At 37.1% G+C, this 22,308-nt stretch overlaps 1 protein-coding gene across 5 annotated transcripts in view; it reads left to right on the forward strand.

Annotated features, from left to right (window-relative positions):
* DIAPH2 (diaphanous related formin 2) overlaps positions 1-22,308 on the forward strand; it is a 919,127-nt gene that overhangs the window by 829,879 nt on the left and 66,940 nt on the right. The window lies entirely within an intron of this gene.

The following is a 22,308-nucleotide window of genomic DNA, read 5'->3' on the forward strand; positions in this document are numbered from 1 at the left end:
CCTACATTGCAGAGCAGGCCTCTTCTGTGACTGAAGCTGCCCTCTCTTTTCTATGTCATCTCTACTTTGGAATCATCATTATTATGGGGCATGACACCAGTCATGTTAGGCCATGCTGCTGACAATGGTTACTTTCAACAGCGGGGAGTAACCAGGGAAAGGACATCCATCATTATGTAATATAGGGGAAAAAACCCAAAGACTCAGAAGCCATGTTAACAAACATAGCTGGAAGCAAGGAGCCATTTGAGTAGGATTACAAACATCTTAGATTGTGCAGATTAGTAATAGATTCAGGGAAAACATGAATTGAACAACCTCTTTTGCACAAATGAGCAACCTGGAGTTTGCAGTAATGGAACCAATAGCCTCATCACATTTTGAATCCATTTGGATGTCATGTAAAGAATGAACATATGCAGTACTTAATAAAGAAAGGTCAATTCTGCCATAGTGATCACTGAAGCATAATGCAGCAAATGAGGTAGAGCTTTTTTTTTTTTTTTTTTTTAAAACTCATCAATCCTAGAACATTTAAATTTATCTTTTCAGTAAGTTGTGGGATTTTTTTTAATCTCCTGCATCTGTTATAACCTAAATGAACAACAGTTCAAAGCCAACTCCACACCTGTACTGACATATTAAAAATGTCACATAATTTGTATAAAAATGCTGAGATGCAGTTTTACTAACAGTCTGTTTTGTCACTGCCCTCCCTATTTATCAGACTCTAAGAGGATTGTTGGGTTGATGTGGCTTTGTATATTTCCAATTCCCTCCTATTTTTGGATTGTACTGCTTTGATTATAGTTAAGAACCAACCTTGCAAGAATTCAAAATTTGTCACAACTATAATACTTTTTCCACCTCATAGGTTTAACAGTGGCATTTGTATGTTACCCAAAGCAAACCACTGAGTTCATCATCTTCATCCAAAGAAGAGTAGCTTCCTTGATTTTCAGCATAATATTTCTGGCTATCTAGTACCTTTTTTTTTTTTTTTTTTTTTTGAGATGGAGTCTCATTCTGTTGCTCAGGCCATCTTGACTCACTGCAACCTCTGCCTCCCGGGTTCGAGCAATTCTCCTGTCCCAGCCTCCAGGGTAGCTGAGACTACAGGCGCACGTCAGGAAGCCTGGCTAATTTTCACATTTTTTAGTAGAGATGGGGTTTCACCACATTGGTCAGGCTGGTCTGGAACTCCTGGCCTCAGATGGTCCACCCACCTGACCTCCCAAAGTGCTGGGATTACAGGCATCAGCCACCATGCCCAGCCCTTGTTTTTTTTTTTTTTTCAGATGGTAAACTAAAAGGAAATAAAATTGTAACCTCAGCAGGTGCCATAATTCTTTCTTGGCTTATAGTTTCTGAAAGGTGTAGAAATGATTACATATTTATCCATGAGTTCCAAATTGCCCCTCTAATTCAAGTCATTAGAACTTTCTTCCACCTACGACTCATTTGAACTCTTTTTCGTTAAAAGTCATGTCCAAGAGTCAGCTCGAATGTCATATTATTTGGTCATTCCAGCTTTCCTCCTGAGTCTTGTAACCCTGATTATCATTAGTGCTGTGTATAGTTCTGTCCACTTGTCTCCTTTTCTTATCCAGTAGTTCTTAGAGGTCATCAACTGTGCTATTTTTGTTGTTTTCACATTGCTTATACATTGTGGAGGTTGAATACATTTATTCATTTTTAACAAATGTTCAATGTGCTCTTACTAAAGCTTGGCAATGACCTAGATCAAAGGTTTGCCAGCTATGGTCAGTGGGCCAAATCCAGCCCATGGACTGGAGCTAAAATGTTGTTTATATCTTTAAAGGGTTGTAAAAACAAAGAAGAATATACAGCAGACACCATATGTAGCCCACAAAGCTTAAAATATTTGCCATCTGGCCCTTTACAAGGAAAATGTTGCTGGCCCTTGTTCCAGATGCTGAGGATATACCAGTGAACAAAACCAACAACAACAAAAAAAATCCCTGCCTTCAGAGAGCATAAATTCTATTTTTTTACAACAATTTTATGCAGAATAGGCATCTTTGTTACTTGCACAATATTTACATATAGCACATACTCAGTATTTGCGAAATGAATGAATAAGTCATAAATAGAGTCCATCATCCAATATTTTATGATATTGGCAAGTATTTCAATATGATGTAATAAAATGTTGCATTTTAAAAATCTTTATATGAATAATTTTTCCCTAGATAATTTGTAGACCAAAAACTCAAACACTACTTACTTGTCAAGACATTTTATTCTGGTACTTAATAATGATTTCCCATCTTAATGTAACTTTTATTCATGATGAGGTCCTGATTATCTAGTCTCCTTATGAGAGGTAATCATAATTATATTTGATTCTGAAAGCTTTCTGAAATGGTGATTCTTTCATAAGAGATCATTTTGTATACGTGACAGTTAAAACAATGAGTGAGTTTTTCAGAGTTTCTATCCTTGAATTCTACAAGTTTGTGATGTTTATAACTTGAATTCAGATAAAACCATTTTGTTCCACATTTGAAAAGACAGTCTTTTGCATTAGACTCAGAGTTGACTAAAATTATGGCAACTTTTCATAAAGTTAGGCTGTAGATGTACCTAATTCCCCCACAGAGCCTACAGCCCTTTGAAAGTGCTGATAGAATACTGGGGATGGGTCAGAGAGTGCTGAGAGGAGAGTGGAAGGGAAGAAGGGACAAAGGGAAAGGAATTCAGAAGTGGAAAGAGTTGGATTGGTAGAGCCAGCAGATGGTGTTGGTAATAAAGAAGATTATGTGACTTCTTTCTCTAACCCATGAGTGTCAAAGTTCTCCACTCAGTGCCATGTCTCCATCCCGTTACCCCCACCTAAATAAGTTATCTCTTCTAACACCCATCTATCGCCACACCAAACCATCATTACCACCAAGCAATTTCCTGTACTGTCCTTTATCTTTTAAATATTCAAAATTAGAAGTAAATCAGATGTGAGAGCTAAAAAGAAAAATTACATGACTTTTTATTTATCTCCACTGGTCTTTTAATCTGGGCTGTCCTTACTCCTTGTAGACTATACACTGCATCTTAGATACTACACTGCTATTAGTCTAAATACTTTGCTTTATTAAGGAACTGCTCATTTCTTATTCCTTGCATAGATTTAGGGTTGATAAAATGAGAGTTTAAAATGCAGTAACAGAGAATCTTAATTATAAATGAAGGAAATTGAAACATACTACTGTATGTGCTGATTTACTTTCAGATTCTTGACCTTTGTCAAGACTAATGAGATTACACATCTAGTATAGAGAATGGATAGAAATTTTAATAGACCTGCCTAATTTACATTGTTAGGAATTCCGTAAAACTGAGAGTTATGCCAGCAAACCTACATGTGCTGTCTTTTGAATTGCATTTCTCCCCACCACCAGCCCACCCTCATTCCCTGATATCTGTGGTTAGTACATATGAAGTCATTACTTACATTATGAAGTGACAAACATAGGAAACCATGGCTTTCTTCTCTGAATGCAGATAACTCATATCCATCAAAGTTTCTAATTTACAGAGCTTTCCTTTGGAGGAGGCTAGAATGCTGAGTAACGATGAAAAAGCAACATTTGTTAAATCTGATTTGGCACAGTACTTGTTTCTGTACAAAGCAGTCTTTCGTAATAGCAGCTTGAATCTAACTATTTCTCTTATGTAGTATGGGGGAAAGAAATATCTTTTCTTCCTGTCTTAGGTTCATAGCTGGGGCCCCTTAACAGAAAAAAAAAAAAAAAGCATACAAATTTACTTATTTGTTTATTGTTATTTTTTGAGACGGAGTCTTGCTCTGTTACCCAGGCTGGAGTGCAGTGGTGCGATCTTGGCTCACTACAACCTCCGCCTCCCGGGTTCAAGCAATTCTCCTGCCTCAGCCTCCTGAGTAGCTGGGATTACAGATGTACACCACCACACCCAGCTAATTTTATATTTTTAGTAGAGATGGAGTTTCACCATGTCGACGAGGCTTGTCTTGAACTCCCGACCTCAAGTGATCCCCCCGCCTCGGCCTCCCAAAGTGCTGGGATTACAGGCGTAAGCCACTGTGCCCAGCCCAAATTTATTTAATATACGTACATTTTATGTGACACAGGAAACTTCATAAGGAAATAAAGACCCAAAGAAACAGGAAAACCTGTGTATTCTTATGTTTATGTTTGATGAAGAAGTGGAGAGTAGTGAAGTATGATTGGACAAAGGGGATATGATCTAATAATAATAAACTGTGGGGGACTTAACAAGGCCTGTGTTTTCTGATTCTTCTCTGTGTCCTTGTATCTTCAGAGAGAAGGATGTTCCTTTCCTCTGAATGTGGGGTTTGGGGATTACCTCTGGAATGAAGGTTTTATGGCCTGCGTCAAAAGAGAAGGGCAAGGGGAAGGTGAGAGTGACCTTGCTTCTGCTCTTTTATCAAATGCCAAGGTGACATATTGTTGGTAGCGGGTCTTGAACCCCATCAGTATCAAAGCAAACAAGGGACTTCTCACTCTGAAAAGCTCGTAGATCAGTGAACTCTACATCTGAAGGATTATACTCATAATAATAAACATATAAAATAAGCCATAAGGCCAGGCGCGGTGGCTCACGCCTGTAATCCCAGCACTTTGGAAGGCCAAGGCTGGTGGATCATGAGGTCGGGAATTCGAGATCAGCCTGGCCAATATGGTGAAACCTGTCTCTACTAAAAATACAAAAATTAGCTGGGTGTGGTGGCGCACGCCTACCATAGTTCCAGCTACTCAGGAAGCTGAGGCAGGAGAATCGCTGGAACCCAGGAGGCGGAGGTTGCAGTGAGTCGAGATGGTGCCACTGCACTCCAGCCTCAGCAACAGAGCGAGACTCCATCTCAAAAAAAAAAAAAAAAAAATCAATAAAAAAATAAGCCATAAGGTCATGAATGTACTCCATCAATAGGTATTTATTGAAGAAATACTATGTGTTTAGTGCCACGGGAAGTATAAATGTAGAAAGCTCGCTCTGTTTCCTTGGGTAATCAAGACTTATAAAAAATAAAAGAATTATATGCAAAAACAAATAAGTACCAAAATGATGTTCTATAGGTTTTTGTATATCCTAGAATTTTCAAACTAATCTCAATTCATTATCATATCACATGTTTACATTTTTAGTGCAAAACCTAGGCTCTGTGGCAATAGGACCTCAGAGAAGGACAAGATCACTACAGTTTATGATACTCCAAAAAGTCTTCAGAGAGGAGGCAAGGCAGCTTGTTTATCCTACAGATGTTGTGTCATGTCTTTTCAGATAATTGTCTAATTACACTTGTGGCTATTTCCCCTTGAATTTCTTACTAGTTGGTTTTTGGTTTTGTTTCTGTTTTTTTAAGATAAGGTCTTGCTCTGTCATCCAGGCTGGAGGGCAGTGGTGCAGTCATGGTTCACTGCAACCTTGGCTCAAGTGATCCTCCTGCCTCAGCCTCCCGAGTGGCTGGGACTACAGGCATGTGCCACTGTATCTGGCCTGTTTTTTTCTTTTATCTTCTTTTTTACTCATTCGTAATAATGCAGAATTAGAAGCAATCCCACATCTTTTTTTTATCTTTATTGAGGTATAATCGACAAATTATATATATTCAAGGTATACAGCATATTTTTATATACATATACATTGTGGAATGATTTCTACAATCAAGCTAATTAACCTGTCACCTCACATAGTGATGGAGTCCATAGTGATGGACCTCACAGGTTTTTCTTTCAAGTTAATTTTTGCATTGCTTCAGCACTGCTTCTACCAGAGTCCCCATTCAAACACATATCACTATGGTAGTTCACAGTAACATAGAATAAATTATTACAGAGCATTTGAACTGGGTAATTTTATTTATTCATTGTGGTCAGACAGCAAGTCTAATTCTGTTGTCATTTTTATACAAGTTATGGTTTAAGAAAAAAATTATTTACAGACCTCAACAGCCTATCTCGATTTCTGTATTTTTCTTATCAATGAAATAATAAAGATGAGCACTTCAAACTATGCCTCGCACAACTTTCACAAAGCATGGCAATGATCTATAATTTATCTCTCACCTGTAAGGCTGAGAATCATTGACAGGACCTAAAGGGAGGGGAAAAAGTCATATTTCTAGATAAAGTGATGATAGTTTTTCCCAGCTTTAAAAAAATATATGCAAGGAATTTGTGGTGAAGTACAATAGCATTTTAATAAATTGTTATTAACTTGTATTACTGATAAAAACTTAAGCCTATTGATCTCACCTGAGAAGCTTAAAACATTGAACAGCTAAGGCTTTAGTCACACATATTCTTAGCGTTTCTCAGAAACCAATAGCTTTTATGATTTTTAAAAATCTATTTACAAACATCATCTTCACATTCCTCTAGCCCTGCTTTTATTAAAGGAAACCCTACAGGCAAAAATGTAATTTTTCCAAAGTTGGACATATGGCTGATGTCAGAACCAGCAAAATCATGTTATACAAAGCCAAACACTGAGTTAAACCTCCCAATGCTGATGTTCATCAGACCCCAGAATAGGTGTCTGTCACAGGATGAGCAAGATGTTAGTCATAGAAGTGGAACTCTATGGAGATATAACTACTCACCTGCAAAATCAGGTGGCTCTGTAAATGAATAGCACTGTAGCGTTGGGCCAATTCCTGCTGCCCTTGGCACTGGGAATGCAATCTTGTATGGCAAATCAAATGAGCAGAAGGCTTGGGGCCAGAATACTATCAAGCTCTTCTCAAACTTTAAATGGATGAGAAGTCCTGCTCACTGCCATGGAACATGGCATGGATTCTAAGTGCCTAGTAGGCCATTTTATTTTGTTCTGTTCTTTCTTATTTTTGGTAAGCAGAGCTGGCAGTATGAGATGAACTTACATAAACAGTGAGTTCTTGATTTTTATATTTATTTCTCATATAGATCCAAAGTCAGCAGCTTCATTTACACGTAGCTGTAAAACGAGAGGAGATAAAGTAATAGTGTAGGATTATGTTGAAAAATCAGGATGGGGAAGAATCCCCAGAAGAGCCTGACATTTTATTAATCCCTACTAAAAAAACATGTTCCAAAATTTTTATTTTATTTTATTTTATTTTATTTTATTTTTTTGAGACAGAGTCTCGCTCTGTCGCCCAGGCTGGAGTTCAGTGACCGGATCTCAGCTCACTGCAAGCTCCACCTCCCGGGTTTAGGCCATTCTCCTGCCTCAGCCTCCCGAGTAGCTGGGACTACAGGCGCCCGGCACCTCGCCCGGCTAACTTTTGTATTTTTTAGTAGAGACGGGGTTTCACCCTGTTAGCCAGGATGGTCTCGATCTCCTGACCTCATGATCCGCCCGTCTCGGCCTCCCAAAGTGCTGGGATTACAGGCTTGAGCCACCGCGCCTGGCCCAAAATTTTTTAAAATGTCCTTCTAATAGCATATATATATATGTGTGTGTGTGTGTGTGTGTGTGTGTGTAGTTTTTTCCATCTAGTTTTCTCTCAGTAGTGTCTCTTTAATCTAGCAAGCTTCTTAAGCCATGAACTTCTCTATGGATTAGATTCTGTGTATTCGAGCACAAGTGAGTATAGCTTTAGTCCTTGAATGAGCAGGGAAACTCCTCAATGAGAAAATATGGAATTTTCCAAGAAACTGTCCTCCAGGGCCCTTCCTATTCTTCATCTTTTCTCTGTAGCTGAGGATAATAGCTGCATACCTTCTAGCTCCCCCAATTCTAGAAACAAGAATAATAAAGCCTTGACAATCCATGAAAAGACTTTAATCTGCTCTCAGGATTCCCAATTCCAGCTCAGTTTCTAATGTTCCTGGATGGTGACTCATACCTCAAAGGCAATTTTGGATTTAAAATGGTTTTCCAAATCTACATAAATAATTTCTGGATTGTTTGCTGTTTTAAATTAGCCAAACCACCCTTTCTCTCTAATAGCCTGTATAATTGAGAGTTGCTTGATACCTGTAGAAAGTGATTGAACGTTCTGAATAGTGTATTTTGATTGACTGCAATTTCAGGTGCCCAAGCTTGGCCAGGTTGCTTCATTTGTGCTCACAGTGGTATTCAGATATGCCCCTATTTAAGCAACCCAATAAATGAAAATGATATTTTACAAGATTGATAAATGAAGGTGATTTTTTCCCCTTCGGAGATCTCTTACTTTTAAAAGAGATTCATTGTAGTGTTAGTCATGTCCTCAGTTGCATTGAAAACATGTTTCCAAAAAAAAATACACATTTATGGGCTATTTTCCTCAAATTATTATTTTCCTCATATTGTAAGTCACCTGAATCTACAAGAATAGGCTAAAAAATACCACATATCATATTCACCAGTTCTCTCTTTTCTTTAAAAATGCTTAGATGTCTTTAAAATGGTTTTTAAGTGTTTAAAGGAATAGTAGTCCATGCATAGCCCTCAGTATACCTAAGAAGATGAAGTATACCTGTGACTCTGATTGATAAGAATGCCTATAATTTTCAACAGAGGTTACTGTTTCAATGGTGGCCCAGATATCCATCTGTCAATCTTTGTCAGATAGCTTATTTGTTATTTTTCTGTAGTCCCTTAAACTGTTTTTGTTCTTTCCATACATTCATTCCCTACCCCCCTGCTTTTTCCCAATGTTCCATTCTAAAAGTGAATAAAAAAATTCACCTACCAAATCTGGATAACAAGAATGTTATTTCATTTTACTTTAATCTTTGCTATTCTTAGACCTTCTTTTCTTCTTCATCTTTTCCAATTGAAATAAAAAAGATTTTTGATGTATGTAGAGGCTATGGTTTTTTTTAAAGAACTGTTAAAATTGTGCAACTTCAAAGCGTTTCCAAATGTTGCATTTTCAAAAATGTTTTATCATATTTTTCTTTAAATTTCCTATTGCTGTGTAGTCTCAGTGATGGCTGAAGGCACTGAATTTTACATTCTATATTGCTTTTTTTGTTCCACATCTAGTTAGTAGTTATAACTTCTCCCACACAATAACAGTGCTTTTATGGAAATAATTACTCAAAGATGATTTATTTCTAATGATTTTTCATATCATGATTTTAAGGTATCTTCTAATTTCCACTTACATAAATGTTTTCCTTCTCTATTTAGATAGAACATAGATACATGTTGATTACATCCTAATCTATCCTTCGTCTACTTCCGAGAAAGATTTCAGGTGGTTTACAACAAAGGGTCATTAAAGTTAAATTAAAAGTTAGAGGAAAACTTTTACACAATTATTCCAAATATCTAAATTAAGGCTAGTTACTATTATTGAGCATTAAATTAACTCTGAGCTTACTGGAAGCCAATACAGAAAGGAAAGCATGTTATGTTTTATAATTCTTATTATCTGACAAAGTACAGTTTAAAATGGAAGACAAAGTACAACATTGTCTTTGGTGGTAGTTTTAGAGATGATACAAGAATGTTCTTCATGATCACTTGTTTCATCAACAAACCATTTTCATACTGCCTTTGACTGTGTTCATTTATGAAACACAATTAAATATTGCTGTTTAGGTCTAAATGTGTCCCCCCAGAATTCATATGTTGAAGTCTAACCTCCATTGTGATTGTATTAGAAAGTGGGGCCTTTGGGAGTTGATTAGGTCATGAAGGCTCTGCCCTCATGAATGGAATTAGTGCCCTTACAGAAGAGGCCTGAGGGAGCTCATTTGCCCCTTCCTCCATGTGAGGGTACGGTGAGAAGGTACAGTCTATGAGGAAGCAGGCCCTCACCAGACACTGCTGGCACCATGATATTAGACATCCCAGCTGCCAGAACTGTGAGAAATAAATTTCCGTTGTTACAAGTTACCCAGTCTATGGTATTTTGTTATAGCATTCCAAATGAACTAGACCATTGCATTTATGGAATACAATTTGCAAGACATTGTACAAAATGGTATATATTCTGGAATGAGTCCTCTTCCCACTCCTTACTCCCCTTTCCTCACCTACACACTCCTTGCCTTTCCTCACCCCCAACGATAGTTCTGGGACAGGAAAATTTTCATTTACTTCTAAGAAGGTATAAAATCTTGATATGGTTTGGCTGCCCACATCTCATCTTGATTTGTAGTTCCCATAATCCCCGTGTGTGGTGGGAGGGACCCAGTGGGAGGTAATTGAATCATGGTGGTGGTTTCCTCCATGCTATTCTCATGATAGTATGTTCTCACAAGATCTGATGGTTTTACAACAGGCTTCCCCCTTCACTCAGTTCTCATTCTGTCTCCTGCTGCCCTGTGAAGAGGTTCCTTGGCCACAATTGTAAGTTTCCTGAGGCCTCCCCAGCCTTGGGGAACTGTGAGTCAATTAAACCTCTTTTCTTTATAAATTACCCAGTCTTGGGTATTTATTCAAAGCAGCATAGGAATGGACTAATATAAATCTTAATTCTTCTTGTAAGCATTTATTGAGCACCACCTTTGTGCATCTTTCGTTTTTCAAATTATAAATTATTTCAAATGTACAGAAAATGTTATCCTTAGAACTCTTACCAAACAGCCTTTATAGAAGTTTGTGATTAATAAATGTATCTGCCAGTAGAAGTCATTTGCACGTAGGTCCTAGAATCATAGAATTTTAAATGTGAAAATGAGGTTAAAGAACATTCTCTAACTCCTTCCTTTTACATAAACATTAAGGACTTTTATAGGTTCTTATACCTAGTTAGTAGAAAAGTTGACGACAGAACTCATGTCCTCTAGTACTTTTTCTACTATACCATAATTTAGATTTGCTGGATTATATATACATTCAAACTGTGCTTGTATTCCTGTATGTGATAAACTCGAGCCTTGTGTGATCTTGTTACTCTCTATACAGAACTTACATCTGTATAGAGTATGCAGACTATCAGTTTGTTAATTTTTTTAAGAGATAGGGTCTCGCTATGTTGCCCAGCCTGGTCTCAAACTTCTGGACTCAAGCAGTCTGCCTGCCTGATCCTCCCACAGTGCTGGGATTATAGACGTGAGCCCCCACACATCTGGCTCAGACTTTCAAGTTTCATAGTGAAAGTATCTGGCAGATTAATGAGTTGTTGATACATTCAATCAACAAATACTTCTGAACTATGAGGTTCGTAATTTGAGGTTTATCTGGTTAAAAATAATGACTGCTTCCATTAGTGCTTTAATTAGCTGAATTCTGTATTTCAGAGAGGCAAAACTAGGAACTGAATTTTACTGATACTTGAGTTGTACTATGCCTTTTAGGCAAATGGAGCCCTCATTTTTTTTTGTCCTTATGGTCATTATTAATATTTTGTTTGTTCTTATTTTTGCTTGGAGAAGGAGAACTATCATTGCATTACTGCAAACAGTAAATATATTTACCTCCTGCCCAACAAACACTTCTTTCCCTATTTGGAGAAATAAGATACTGTTTGTTCACAGACCTCCCTAGTGGTCTGTCTGTTAAGCAGCAGCAGTCCTGAACTAAGGGCATAAGAAAATGGAGCTGGTAATCACAAGCAAGTAATGCAAGACTTTTAACACCTTACAAAACAGATTCAGGTGGGGCTTGCCTACTTTATTATCTAAAGTGTTGCTATTTGCTTTCATGCCTTTGGAGATCCCAGAAGAAGGGGAGCTAGCTGAGTCAAACCTCTGTCTCACAGGGCTTTCATGAACAATGACAATTCATTTCAGCCTAGAGGCAAAGAGGGTGCCTTTTCTTACAAGACTTTTGTTCTTATTGCCTGGTGAATTTTTAAATCCAATTGGTGGAAAATTGGAATGTTTTCCTCTTTTTTGTCCTTTTGCACCTCCATACCTCCCCTCCTCTCAGTATTTTTGAGACCAGATAGAAGCAAATAGACTCATGGGGCTTCCTTTGTCCCTAACTCCTATCTAGAGTACTTGCTCTTCCTAATATATATAGAAATGATTTGAAAGAATTCTAACTAACCTCAGATACAGAGATAATGACCAAGATTAAATGGACTGAACATCTCATTCATATCAATTCCAATTCATAATCCTATTTTATTTAAGTGGTTATATTTGTGCTTTGGAATTCCAATTAGCCAAAGGATGCCAGTACTGTTAATAATACCAGATGCCAAGGGAAGTTATTTCCTCTGCTTCCACAACTACCAGGGTTTACTTTGTGGAAGCTGTGGGATGACATAATTCCTCTTACCCACCACCTCTTTTGGGCAGTATTTGAAAATGAAAAAGGAAAAAGAGCTGGGGGAGAAATCATTCAAGTAAATTTAGAATAGTTTCAAAACCAGATTTGCTCATTAAAAATAGTACTTGAAATAGACAACAGCTGTGGCTTCCATTTTGTAATTTTTTTATGATCAGTTTCGTTTCTGTTTTCTAAGCTACTTAAAACTATTGTAAGCTATTGATAATATTATAATTTTCCCCAAATTATTTGGCTCCTCATTTCATTTTCCCTGCCGTGTTTTATCAAGTTTCAAACCACTTTCATATCAGATATAAGAATTAACTAGATATTTTTGAAATTTTGAGTAATTTTTATTCTTAGTAGAATTAGATTTCTTTTAAGAAAAAGAAAGCTGGTACAGTAAAAATCAGCATTTCAGATGTGGGTGGCAAGAATTAACTAGATTTTAGAGTAAACCATAGAATAGTGCCCTCCTCTTTGCTCCTTACCATACTTTGTTTTCTGAGCATTTATCGCCACCCGTCATGTATTTGTTTGTTCGTTTGTCTTCAGCTCCCCACTGAAATGTAACCCCCATGAGAGAAGATGCTTTAACTGCTCTAGTTACCCAAAGACTCTCCAGTGCCTAGAACAGTGTTTGGCAAATATTTATAGTAGTTGCTCAATATTTGTTGTATTAGTGATTAGCCTGCATGAGCTATCTGGCTTGCCCATTTCAAGTGCTGGGATGAATATTCTATGCCTGATAAATCATCCTCCAGACTGGATCATTACCATTATCTTCATATGGCATTTTATTACCAACAAGATAGTACCCCAGGTACCATAATAAAAATGACTTAAGTGCTTTCCATGTCCATGTGCCTTTATATTTTACTTAACAACATATATTCTTCACATTGACATACATTCATTCAGTAAATATTTGTCAAAAACTTACAATGAGTCAGACATTTGAGTCAGACATTTACTTGCCCAGAAATAGAGGCATAGATAAGATATTGCACCTTTACTGTAACTCTACTAGAACACAACCCTAGAAAAAATTCAGAAGCTGCCATCTCCATAGTTGTAGATTTCTCTAGAAGTTGGAATTCATTGTTGTTTTTGTGACAACACACTTTTGCTAATTTTTCTGATACCTTTTGATTCATCCTCATCATTGATGTTTCCTTTTCTCCCTGTACATTAAATGCTTTTGTTCACCAAGGTTCAACCCTCAGCTCCTGCTCTTCTCACTCTACACAAGAGTCTTTCTGTGTGATCTCACCCACTCTCATATTTTTAACTGTCTATATGCAAATCATTTCCAACTCCGTAGCTGTAGCCTACAGTTTTTCCTGGAACTTCAGGCTTGTATAATGAAATGCCTGCTGGACAATTCTACCTAGATGTTCAATAGGCACCCTAAGTTCATGTCAAAATCTTAACTCTACTTTTTCTTCTAAAATCTCTTTCGTTTTTGATTCTTTGTAGGCGGCACCACCATCCAGCTACTCACTCTAGCAGGGAACTGGGTGTGAACCTTGATTCTTCCTTTTCTATAAATCCCCACATCTCATAATCTCTGTATCCTGCCAGTTTTCCTTCCTAAATATTTCTTGAATATGTCACCTCTGTGGCTTCCTAACTGCCATTGTCCTATTCCCGTGTTTTACCAACTGTGGCTGAGACAACCGCAGCAATCTTCTAAATGCATTCCAGCTTCCAATCTTATCCCCCCTCGAATCCCTCCATTCTTTCATAATTTTGTCCACCGTGTCCCTCTGCCTGGACTGCCCTCATTTTTTTCATTGGATGAACTCCTGCTCATCCTTTAAAACTCAATTTGGCCCCATCACCAGGGGGGCTATGAATATACTTTCTCAGTTCTTGCATGGTGCTTTCAGCATGTTGTCCCCACTGAATTCCCACACTGCTTTGTCTTTGTTTTTTTACCTACCTGTCTTTCCTATTAGATAGTGAGCTCATCAGGGGCATGTCTTATTTATCTTTGTAGATCCTGCATTAAGCATGTCATTGGGAACTTAATAGGCTCTTCAGACAGTGTTGAATAAATGAATAGATGAATTAACAAAAGAACAAACAGCAAACAAAGGGTAGCTTTGAGGTACAATAGAAGTATATCAAAGAATATAATATTCTTTTACTTTAGATATCAACCTTATAATGTATTAGGAGAAATAAAACCACAAAAGGGCAGTAATCTACCAGCCCACATGTAGTCTCATATTCTAGTACAGTTTTATCTGACTTTGCCTTTTCGATGTCTGATGACACAGAGAGCATCTGGGGCTAGATAAACTGCTCATGCTCTGAACTATATGTTGAATATTTTGATAGAAACTCTTTTTGCCTGTGGCTTATTGGTTGTATGCCCCTTGAGTGTGGACTTAATTTGCATGACTACAATAAATGAAAAGTGTTTCTTATTTCCTACTTTGAGTACATAAATTTGACCTTGATCAATGTCAGCAAATCAGGCCTCTGGCAATCACTTCACAATTTTGAACATCCGGAGAAGTTCATCATCATCTGTAGACAAGTATACCCTGGAATGGCAGGTTGAGTTAGTATCAGTGGAGTCTTGTCAGACCTGTTTCCTAACAAAAATGACCTCAAGCAGGAGTGTGTGCTTTTCTCTGAGAAAGCTTTTCTTCCCCTGAGCAGATCATAGCCTCCACAAATGTCTTTGAAATAGGCATGCAAAGGCTGCTTTATACAGATGATTGTGACACCGAACATGAGGTTGATTTGAATGGTTATCCTAAAGTGACCCGCCAAATTGAAGGGCAAATATGCCACTGCTCTTGAAGTCTTAAAATAGTATCTCTTCTTGTTGAATCCATGGGAATAGAAAAAAAGAAATTGTGGTCAGGCCATATGAGAAGGAATGCCAAAAAAAAGTCACCATATCCATTTAGTACTTGGTAACAAAAGGTAAGAAAAGATATTGAATACTGTACTATTTTTAGTATCCATTCCCGCATAGTGCTAAGTATGTCTTGCGTCTAAAGCGTGTTACTCCTTCTACCTTCTCCACCTCTAACAGTAATAAGCCCAGTCACCTAAGTTCAAACTCTGAGTCAACTTTGACTCAAGCTTCTCATTGATTCCCTAGAGCCATTGGTTACCAATTTAGATTTCGTTATCTCTTGAAACTGTTGTACCTCTAAGTACTCTAAAATTCTCTTATTTGAACATGTCCACTTCCTTCCACCTTTCCTAGTCCATACCCACTCTGCTTGTGCTTTTCTGTTTGGTATTCTACAAGCCTTTTTCCCATTCAACTTTTCCATCTATCTCATGTCTGTCCCTACCCAACTATTACTCTGCTGTCCAACATGTCAGTACGTACTCAAAAGCACTCCTCATTAATTCGCTACCCAATTCTCCAGTTGCTCCTAGCCCCAACCCTGGAAATAGCCATTGTCCATTTTCTCCTCTACTGTTCCCAGACTAATTAATGCTGGTAGGCAATGACATACAATAGTAGCATGTTGATCAGGCCCCTTGCAAGTGAAAGAAAAATTCTAAATTCATTAGTTAGAATTTTGAAAACAAAACATCTGTCCTAATACATCTACTTGGTTCTGAAAAACTGTGATTACTGTAATTATTGGAGGTTTCTGTAACCCGAATACTTAACTGGGTCTTACATGAAAATTATTTTTAAAAGATTAAAAGTGGAGCGTCTATTGTGCTGACAGAATTTTCTTTAGGATTTACGTGAGTCTAATCTGATAGAATGGAGGAATGTAATTGAAAACTAGGAAGAGAAATCTAGGCATGGAACTTCATCATTCTAACATTTTTTTCCCCCAATTAAAAGCAACATATCAGCATGTGTTTTTCAAATACAGGCAGTCCCTATCTTACAAGTGGCTTGTAGACAGATGTAGGGCATATGATTGTTTGAATCCTGATTACTCAAGTGGGAAAACTTTGCTTTAGATGTCAGTTGTTTGGAATCCAGAAAGCATTTTCCTACCAAGGCAGTGTTATAAATGGTGGTTGGGCTCCCCTAGGATAGCCAATAATGTTACTGAAATACTATATATTTGCAGTGAAACAGTAGTGAACACATTTATGATATACTACTAATTAAACAAAAGCAATAACATTGAATAAGATCATTTTATATTTTGGGCTTGAGTGGTGGTGCTTGAGGAAAAACAGGTTTAATTATAAGAGGATGAAAAAGTAGATGGAGACTGTGTGAAGTCTCAAAATAGGGCTCATGAGCATTTTTGAAGACTTCAAATGACACATGTTCTTTATCAAGTCAAACTGATTTTAAAACTTGTGAATTTCTACTTCCCTTTTTGTGGTTATGAGTGTTTTGTAGTACAACTATTGTGCTATGATTCTGGTCAGTTTTTGACTAGTGATGAAAATAAAACAAGGGAAGAGGATAAAGAGGAGGATATGGTGCCAGAGGAAAATTTTGAGAAGAGGGGGCTTATATGCAAATGTGAGGATTAAAAAAAACAACTTTATACTTTAGCATTCCACAAGCACCGGCAACCAAAGGAAAAGGAATTTTTTTCTTTTTCCTTGCTTAGTTCTTAGGCCATCCTGTATAAATATCCTAAATAGAGATAAAAGTTGCAATAAGTTAAAGAGGCTAAGTTGAGCCACACTATAAGGAGATGATATGTAAACCACAAAGCTTGCATGAGCTGAGATAGGAAAATAGTTATTTATTTGCTTTTGTTGTTGTTATTTGTTTTTTTGTCTTCAGTTATGTCTTAATCTGTTTAGTGTTGCTATAAAGGAATACCTGAGGCTGGGTAATTTATAAAGAAAAGAGATTTATTTGGCTCATGGTTCTGCAGACTGCACAGGAAGCACAGTGCCAGCATCTGCTTCTGGTGAGGGCTTTAGGTTAATTCCACTTATGGCAGAAGGAGAAGGGGAGCTGGCATGTGCAGAGTCCAAATGAGAAGAGAGAGAGAGGGAAGGGAGCTTACAGGACTTTTTGTTTTTGTTTTTTTGTTTTGTTTTTTGTTTTTGTTTTTGTTTTTGTTTTTAACAACCAGCTTTCTCAGGAACTAACAGAGCAAGAACTCACTCATTACCACAAGGAAGACATCAAGTCATTCATGAGGGATCCACCTCCATGACCCAAATTCCTCCCATCAGGCCCCACTTCCAACATTGGGGATCAAATTTCAACATGAGGTTTGGGGGATAAACATTTAAACTACAGAAAGTTGTAGGGGCTATATCTTGGAAGAGGGAAGGATATGTTGGAAGTGTGCTACCTTCTAAGTGTCAAAGGTTGAGTCAGAGGAATATAGAAAAAAAAGGCCAAGGTGGGCGGATCACAAGGTCAGGAGACCAGCTTCGCCAACTTGGTGAAACCCCGTATCTACAAAAAACTATGTATGCTGGGCGTGGTGGCGCACGTCTGTAATCTCAGCTACTCGGGAGACTGAGGCAGGATAATCACTTGAACCTGGGAGGCGGAGGTTGCAGTGAGCTGAGATGGTGCCACTGCACTCCAGCCTGGGTGGCAGAGCAAGACTCTGTCTCAAAAAAAAAAAAAAGGGTGTTAGTTCTGTTGAATCCTCCTTTGATATCCTTGGAATATCAAGTAGGATATCAAATCCTCCTTTGATATCCTACTTACATTGTTTTTCAGTCATGTTTTGTATTCACATTCATTTTTACTTGGATGTGACTCTGTACTGGTAGGGAACTATGAAGTAGCTTGGCTTTATTCAAGTTATATATGTGTGATAGATTTCCCAAGATCACATTAATTGAGCTGTCAGTGGGAGACAAAAGAGTATGATTACTCTAAAGAGGAAGAATAGAGGAGGTAGAAGAAGAGAGATAGAGAGCCACATAGTTAATTCTCTTTGCTGTTTACCAACTGATCAACCAACAATTATTCAACAAATTTTTCTTGTGCTGTGTTCTAGGCAATGTGCTAAGTGCTTAGAGACGCAGTGAGAAAGTACTTGGAATACGATAGTATACATATTACATCTGCCCTCATATGTTTTACAGAGTGTGCAGGGGAGGGTACAGATAAGTAGATAAGGAATTATAATGAATTGTGTTAAGTGCTAATGTGGAGGTACTGTTGAGTATTAAGGGCATATATAGAAAAATCACCTAAATCTGACTTTCAGAATTAGCACACATCCTAGAGCATTCTAAACTCATGTGAAAAGATGTGTCAGAGTGAAACAGGAAAAGAGAAGTTAGGTGAGAGGCAAATATTCCTAACAGAAGAAATAATGTTTAAGATTCAATCATATGGCAAGAAGCCTAGAGAGAGTACTGGAAAAAAAAATTGCCAAAGAGAGATTTCTACTTCTGAAAATTATATAGTAACTTGTGGCAGAACAATGCTCTGCCAAGAATATCTACATAAGCCAGATAACAGACAAAAAGTCTGTTTGAAGGCATTGGAAAGTAGCCAAGACAGCCAGGGCTTGAGAAGTTAAAATCTCCAGCAAGGAAAACTACAAAGAAATGAGGCATATTTCCTTTTGGGGCATTTGCCAATTCTTACAGCATGATACAGAGAAGTCACCAGAAGTTCCAGCTATCTTATAGGCTTAGAGAGAGAGGAAAACAGTGAGGGCTGTCAAGGCAGTCAGTACTGAAGGAGGCCAAAATCCTGAAGAGAGTAGATAAGTAGAGAAAGGAACTTGCGCTCAGTAGTTTTAACCTCCAGGCATTTGCCAAATCCTTAAGTTGTTCATGGGACGAAAAAGCCTAACTCATCAAGCAATAAGTGACTGAAAAGCACTCATAGTATAAAAGAAATAGAAAATAACATTCAGGGCCCTCCACAGAGGAGCAGCCCAAAGAAACACCCAAGAATTTCATTTGAGACTCTTAAAGAACCTACCCTTTAGGAATTGGTATGAACTAAATATAGACTGAACTTTTGAAAGGCTGCAACTTCACCTATTTGTTAGTTGATTCCTTGGTTAGATTAAGGTGATCTGCCTCTACTCCAGCTGCCCATAAATGATAGAGAGAACCCTCTCTGGAGGAAAATATCATCTAGTGGCTCTAAGATTTTTGCAAACAAAATGTCTATATTTAATCATGCATTAGTTGGCTTATGAAGAAACTGAACCAAGGGAAAAATCAGACAATAGAAATAGACCTACCAATGATTCAGATATTAACATTCTCATAGACTTTTAAATTAGCATGATTTTTAAAATTACTATGATTAATAAGTTTAAGAAAATAGATGACAGTATGGAGAATCTCTCCAAGGAACTGGAATCCATTAAAAAAAAAAAAAAAAAAAAGGTAAGAGGAGAGTGACAATTAGTGAAAACTGTTTCAATTAGGAAAGAGTAGCTAACACTGACTTATGCTACATGAGGCCCTTTGGATGTAGTAACAAAGAGCACAGGTACTAAGAAGTCCTTTGGGTTTTATATGTAGATCGTTGGTGGGTGCAGGTTCAGTGGAGTGGTGGGTAAAGAGGCAATGATGGTGATAAGGTCAGATTTGAGGTGAGTAGGGAAGGTGACAATGGAAACATGAAAGGCATGATGGGCTTAAAGTTTTGGTCCATTAATTTGTAGTGTCATAAATCTACTATATATGACTCTTTAATTTTCTCTAGAAACACTCATCAACTTGATTAGAAATAATAAGGATAGGTTGTATTGTTCTCCTCCCTCTTCCCCCTTTCCCATTCCTTCTTTTCTTTTCCTTTCCTTTCCTTCTTCCAGTCCTTTTCCATTTTTACTTCCTTTTCCACTGCTATTTTACATTGTTTTTCTTTATTCTTCTTTCCTTTTCTTCCTTTCTTTGTTTTCTAATAGTGGAAATAGAAATAACATTTGTAGATTGAGGGAAGGAGAGGCTGTATACTGAGAGACGTAGTTAGACTCAAAGCATGCCATCATAAATCTGAGATATTTAGAATATGTATTCCAGTAAAATCTGCTAACTGAATTTTTACAGACATAGCATACATCACAGTTAAAATGCTTTTTAGAGGCCCATTCTGTTTTACAAGACCAAAATTAAATGTATATATGCTTATATACATACTATTTATCTGCTACGTGCACATATCTGTGTGCATCCATGTATGTAACAACACAGTGTTTTACTGAAGTAAACTTTTAGGATTGAAAGAAATAGGTTTCTCTAGTTGTATAGACTGCTTATGAAAACATTACAATTCGATATGTAGAGAGATGATGATGATTACAATTTATTAGTCCATCACCATTTGGAACAATAGATGTCCTAATGTAATTAACCGTTGAAAGAAATATATTTTAAGTGTCCTAAATTGCATTTCTAATTACTTGTAACTGAAACTCTCTAGAATCTTAAAATCCATTTTGTCTTATGAAAGGCTTCATTGCTTATCCCTGTTGTTTCACTATTACTTTAGATTAGAGTAACTTCATTTTAAAATTACATGTCAAATATAATTTGCTCTTAGTAACGTGGAACGTGTGGCTTCACTCTGAGAAAAAAAGCCTGTTCAGCATTTTTTAATATCATATACCTAAACAGAGCTTCCAGGATGATTAGATCACATCTGGTACAATGTAGATCTATTTGTACTTGCATAATGCATGTACATGTACACACTGTGATATTTTATGACTATTTGAGTACATTGATTTTTCTATAAAGAGAACTATTATCCACATCTTTTTGCACAGAAGTACACTTAAATATTGGCATAGGTAAACAACTTACTAAAATAAAACTCATGCTTGGCACAACTATTACTGGTGTCACAGATTTTACAACTATAATATTTCTGAAAAGCTAGCTTGAACGCTTTGGAACATTTTTTCTGAGTGAATGCAGAGGCAGTTTGGTGAGCTGTAAAACTTCTACTTTTCATTTTGTATTCTAGTCTAGGCCAAATCTTAAGTGTCACTAAATCTGATTCTATCTTGAATTGTGGCCCAGTGTCATCCCCAGAAGGAGGCTTCTCCCCAGCACTGGCTAGGTAAGCAGGCTATGTGAAACAGAGGAAGCAGCTTTGCCTGCAAGCAACTATTAAGAATGGGAAAGAGTTCGAAATAGGCTAACAAAATGCAAAAAGTAAATCCAAAGTCCAAAAGTAGAGGCAGCTTTAACTCTGCGCTATTTTTATCTTGTGATCCTGTTTGAAGAAATGTATCAATTCATCATAACTGAAGTAAAAGTCACTAGCATAATATGGAAACAGTCTTAAACTGCTAAATATTCCTTCTCCTTACTTAACATAAAATAAAACCCATATTAAGATATTAGTTCCTCCTCGTCAGCACGAGGAATCTCTTTATAGCCTGTCTGAGGACGTGACAGTTGACTGACACTAGAGTGGGCAATCCCAGAGACTGGAAATTGATGTTGAAAAGTTTGGTTTTGCCTGCTCTGTTTAATCTGTAATTAGTCAAATTTATTCTTAGTGGATAAGGTATCTGAATTGAGTTCCCAAAACTCATCTTTATTTCTATTTTTTGTTTTTTACATTTTGCCATAATTTTGAATATTTTTGAATTTTGAACATAAAAGTTGCAAGAATAGTACTTGAAAATTCCTGTATACCCTTTACTCGGATTCACCGTTTTAAACATTTAGCCACATTTGTTTTGTTATGCCTCTTAAATTTTTAATACTTCAATTACTGTTTCCTAAGAGCCAGATTATTCTTGTAGGTAGCAATAGCAAATTTACCAAATTCAGGAAATTTATCATTAATGTAATACTTCCATCGAATCAACCATCCATGTTCCAATGATGTTAACTGTCTCAGTGATATCTTTTATAGCATTTTCTCCTCCAATACAAGATCCCGTCCAGAATCACACACTGCATCGAGTTGTTATGTCTTCTTAGTCTCCTTTAATGTGGAGCAGTTCCTCATACCATTGCATACACTGTTAAATATGAAGAATACTGGTCAGTTATTTTATAGAAAATTCCTCAATTTGTATTTACCTCATGATTAGATTCAGGTTATGTACTCCTGTCCTAACTACTACATAAGCAAAGTATGTCCTTATGGTTCACATCTGGAGGCACATAATGTCTCCCTGTCCCTCACTGGTAATGTTAACTTCGATCATCTGGTCGATGTGTTGCCTGACATCTTCATTTTATAGGTATTATTTTCCCTCTTTCAACTAATAAGTAATCTGT

The sequence above is a fragment of the Macaca fascicularis genome, chromosome X (assembly GCF_037993035.2).
Source record: "Macaca fascicularis isolate 582-1 chromosome X, T2T-MFA8v1.1".
In the NCBI taxonomy this organism is placed as follows: Eukaryota; Metazoa; Chordata; class Mammalia; order Primates; family Cercopithecidae; genus Macaca; species Macaca fascicularis.